Source organism: Tachysurus fulvidraco, chromosome 2 (assembly GCF_022655615.1).
Source record: "Tachysurus fulvidraco isolate hzauxx_2018 chromosome 2, HZAU_PFXX_2.0, whole genome shotgun sequence".
Lineage (NCBI taxonomy): Eukaryota > Metazoa > Chordata > Actinopteri > Siluriformes > Bagridae > Tachysurus > Tachysurus fulvidraco.
The window spans coordinates 42782183-42787182 of record NC_062519.1 but is presented as its reverse complement, the minus strand read 5'-3'; the positions used below and the strand labels follow the sequence as shown (position 1 = coordinate 42787182).

Below are 5000 nucleotides of genomic sequence, written 5' to 3'. Positions count from 1 at the left end.
ATCGTTTATAAATATGTCTTTTACCTACTACACACACACACACACACACACACACACACACACACACACACACACACACACACACACACACACACTGGGTTTATTCCTATATGTAGCGTAACACTCTGGAACTGGATGATTCCAGAGCAAAACAACACAATTATGGAGACGACGTCCTGAGTTTACTGTCTCACTGATGAAACAAAGAGAAAAGGAGAAGCTTAATGAGAGAAGATGCTGCTGAGTCAAAGTGTGAAAGTGACACCGAGTTATGATTCACTTCAGAGAACGTGTTACACTGGTCATGTTGCATGAAGTGGTGAACATATATCTGTATTTATTTATTTATTTTTAAATATTACTGTAACACGCTTATTTTAATAGGCTAGTGTTTCTATAGTAACGGCCCATTCACATATAATAAACAGTAATAAACAGATTAATAAGGAAAACGTGCCATCTATAAACGACAGAGTGACGTTTCAGTGATAATAATGAAGATCTCCATCGTTCGGGGTAAACGCTGAGCTTTATTAAACCAACCTGAGCATCATCACTGTGAACAATCCAACCTGAACATCATCACTGTGAACAATCCAACCTGAACATCGTCACTGTGAACAATCCAACCTGAACATCGTCACTGTGAACAATCCAACCTGAACATCATCACTGTGAACAATCCAACCTGAACATCATCACTGTGAACAATCCAACCTGAACATCATCACTGTGAACAATCCAACCTGAACATCATCACTGTGAACAATCCAACCTGAACATCATCACTGTGAACAATCCAACCTGAGCATCATCACTGTGAACAATCCAACCTGAACATCGTCACTGTGAACAATCCAACCTGAACATCATCACTGTGAACAATCCAACCTGAACATCATCACTGTGAACAATCCAACCTGAGCATCATCACTGTGAACAATCCAACCTGAACATCGTCACTGTGAACAATCCAACCTGAACATCGTCACTGTGAACAATCCAACCTGAACATCGTCACTGTGAACAATCCAACCTGAACATCATCACTGTGAACAATCCAACCTGAACATCATCACTGTGAACAATCCAACCTGAACATCATCACTGTGAACAATCCAACCTGAACATCATCACTGTGAACAATCCAACCTGAGCATCATCACTGTGAACAATCCAACCTGAACATCGTCACTGTGAACAATCCAACCTGAACATCGTCACTGTGAACAATCCAACCTGAACATCATCACTGTGAACAATCCAACCTGAACAAACTACTCAAAAAGCCTGTCTGCTTCATCAGAATGGTTTCAGCAAAATGTGGAAGATTTCATAGAGACACAGCAATCATCACATGATACACACAGCAACACACACACACACACACACACACACACACACACACACACACACACACACACACACACACACACACACACACACTTCACCACCAACCTCTCACCTAAAGCAAGAGGTAGACATGCACACATACTGTACATGTACAAACACACACATATACTCTCTCTCTCACACACACACACACACACACACACACACACACACACACACACACACACAAACACACACACAGATTATACCCATAAATACAAACATAAGTACAGATACAGTCTCTCGGATTCTTCTCACCGTAAGTGTGAACCACAGACAGACAGACAGACAGACAGACAGACAGACAGACAGACAGACAGACAGACAGACAGACAGACAGACAGACAGACCAGACAGACAGACAGACAGACAGACAGACAGACAGACAGACATTTTATATTGTCATTAATTTATGTAAAGTTTTTGCACTATTTATTCTCGCACTATTTGTGTTATTTTATTTTAATTTGTTTTGTCAATTTATTTACGTTTTCCTCTTTTTAAACCGCTCCTCTGTTGGTGTTTTGTCCAAGTTCATGTAACACTGAACATATTCCATGAAAGACATTTTCAGTCTCCACATTAACACCTCAGCAAATAAGTTCAAAAGAAAGCTCTCTCTCTCTCTCTCTCTCTCTCTCTCTCTCTCTCTCTCTCTCTCTCTCTCTCTCTCTCCCCTCCCCTCTCCCTTTCTCTCTCTCTCTCTCTCTCTCTCTCTCTCTCTCTCTCTCTCTCTCTCTCTCTCCCCCCCCTCTCTCTCATTGTGTGCGTGCCTCACTGAAAGAAGAATGTCCCTTTTCACTTCTTAAACTGCTGTGGAATTTCGACAGTGTGTGAATGCCTACTGTATGTGTGTGTGTTTGTGTGTGTATGTGTGTGTGTGTGTGTGTGTGTGTGTGTGTGTGTGTGTGTGTGTGTGTATGTGTGTGTGAGAGAGAGATAGAGAAAAGTCTTGCTAGGCTGAACTTCACCTCCTAACGCCCATTGTTTCCTCTTTACACGGTAAAGCTGCTTATTCTTTAACGCACATGTTATTTTCTCTGTCTGAATGTCACGACCTCTCAGTCTGCTGTATCTAATTCATGTACTTTATTTTGTACTGTATATTCTAACTTATATCTAATTTATGTACTGTATCTAATTTACCTAATTTATGTTATCTTCAACATAGTTCCCCTGCCAGTTGTGGGTGTTTTTCCTAACGAGGACTCGGTGTGTTCATGTCCCGAACACGTTGGGTTGCTCAAACGTGCCAGAGCATGTACAGTCTGATGCAGAGATGAATGAAGCCTCTGTATTTATCTCCACTACAAAAAGAGTAAAAAGCATTTCACAGAGCTGTACTCATGGGTAAAGCACGAGGGCAGAAGGTCATACAGCAGTCTTGTTCCAGTTTCTCACTGCCTGCATGCAGACGTGCAGGTAGAAGACACGAGCGCTTCGACTAGACAGGAAAACCAAAAGTAACCGAAAAACACAAAGAACACCAGCAGTGAGACTGAGAAGTTGAAAATAAAACAGATATTTAGACGATTGTGTGTGTGTGTGTGTGTGTGTGTGTGTGTGTGTGTGTGTGTGTGTGTGTGTGTGTGTGTGTGTGTGTGTGTGTGTGTGTGTGTGTGTGTGTGTGTGTGTGTGTGTGTGTGTGTGCGCGCGCGTGTGTGAGTGTGTGTGTGTGTGTGTGTGTGTGTGTGTGTGTGTGTGTTTCCAATAACAAGTGTTTTATTTCTCTTATGCTACTGCAGTCTACCAGCAATACAAGTTATACAGCAAGAACAACAAGTTCAGGACATGTTACATCTGTCACGTCTGTGCGTTCGTCTGGTTAGTTCCTGTTACACTAGAGCGAGCACACTGACTCCTAACTCTTTGTCTAGGAGCTCATTAATTCCTCACATGGCTCTGAATGACATTAACATACAGGATCGAGCTCATCTATAGGATCAGGACAACATCCACTTTGTTAGTCGGTTTAACCCTTTAATATCAGACACAGCTAGGTTTACATTCCTCACTGAGCTTCCTATAAGTGGGATTAAATATTTGCTTGTTTGCTCTACTGTTGTTCTGACCAGCAGAATGTCTTCTGGAGCTTTGTGTGTTCAGTAGAACATGTGGTTCTTGCTCAGATTCTGGTTTGGTGAACCGGTAATCCACACGGGCGGCCACACAGTGGCATGCATTCCTTTCTATTGAGATGTATTGATTAAGGGTTGTGAAGGTTGCTGGGGTGATGTGTACCCCAGCCGAAGTACCCCCCCACACACACAAACACACACACACACACAAACACACACACAACCCCACGGATATACTGGGGATGGGCAGGTTCTCTTTGATTTGCTTATAGCATTGGATTTAAAATGTTCCTGCAGATCCTCCACCTGCACTCCAATTTCCTCAAACATCTCCAAACACACATTCTGGGGATTTAAGAGGAGGTGAAATGTATTCCCAAAGGCACGCTGAAGTAATAAAACGACTATTATGTATGACTTTAAAAGTCTGATAAGTGCTTGGCTGAAATTCTATCTCAGTCTCATTTCTACAGACACAAATTCCATTCTCTCTCTCTCTATCTCTCTCTCTCTCTCTCTCCTGTAAAATCTCATCACTCTCATAATATTTTTTCTACAGATAATCAGACAAACAGTGCCATAGTGTGCTTCCATGTGTCCTTGGGAAAGTAACAAAAGACTGTGAGGTGCAGTTTGTGTTGTCAGGGCTTGAGCTTGCACACACATCTCTACAGCTTCTATAGTCTTGCAAACATATTAACGTTTAAATAAAACGAAGCCCAACGTCTACACGGATGTCAGCACAAACACGGACATCACACGCTGACTCCATAAAGCTCAACACACATCTAATCGTCTCCACAAACGGCCTTCAGAACCTTGATGAAGAAGTAAACTGATTGAATCTAATTTTTGCCTTTACATCAAGGTTGCCAGGTCTGCGTGGAAAACCGCAAACACTGATAAGACACCGCATTATTATAAAATATTCTAGATACTTAAATGTCTTTTTTAATTTTTTTTTTTTTTGCACAGAAGTGCCAACCCTGATAAATACAGATGCACATATCCAAAACACGCAGATGTTTAACCTGGATAAGATCATGCACAGCACACATGTGCAATATAATAAAGAACATTAAGCATGAAAGTTTGTTTATAAAGGCGTTTTCTGGCACAATATTTATTTTTGCTAATAAAGTATAAAAAACTGTAGCATCATATAATCTGTACATCAGACATGTAGGATGTGAGGATTTATACAAAGTTTACTACCTAAACATCATGATTAAGCAGAACAGAAAGGAAACACACAACACAACACAAACACAACACAACACAACACACACTCAGTAAGTGTACTGTAATGTACATAATTATGACATCTTTTCTCTCAGCTCTACAGTGGATATAACCATAAACACAAGAATGATCTCAGATCCGCTGACTGAACAATAAAGCGTGCTTTTCTTACACTTTACATCCGCAGGCTTTAAACACAACCAACACGTGATGACTAAACTATAAAAGGTGCAGCAGGTCTGAGAGCTCACTGATGAGTACATTGTTAATTATTAGTTATTATTCATC

The 5000-nt window shown here is 41.0% G+C and overlaps 1 protein-coding gene across 4 annotated transcripts in view; it reads right to left on the bottom strand.

Moving 5' to 3' along the window:
• The window catches only part of adgrg1 (adhesion G protein-coupled receptor G1), a 17573-nt gene that overhangs the window by 11779 nt on the left and 794 nt on the right, over window positions 1–5000 (bottom strand). For 2 of the 4 annotated variants that reach the window (XM_047810459.1, XM_047810460.1), the window contains exon 2: window positions 2539–2699. The exons of the other annotated variants lie outside the window; for them this stretch is intronic. The gene's annotated coding sequence lies outside the window, so the exon portion shown is untranslated. The remainder of the gene's footprint in view (window positions 1–2538; window positions 2700–5000) is intronic. 4 annotated transcript variants of the gene reach the window in all.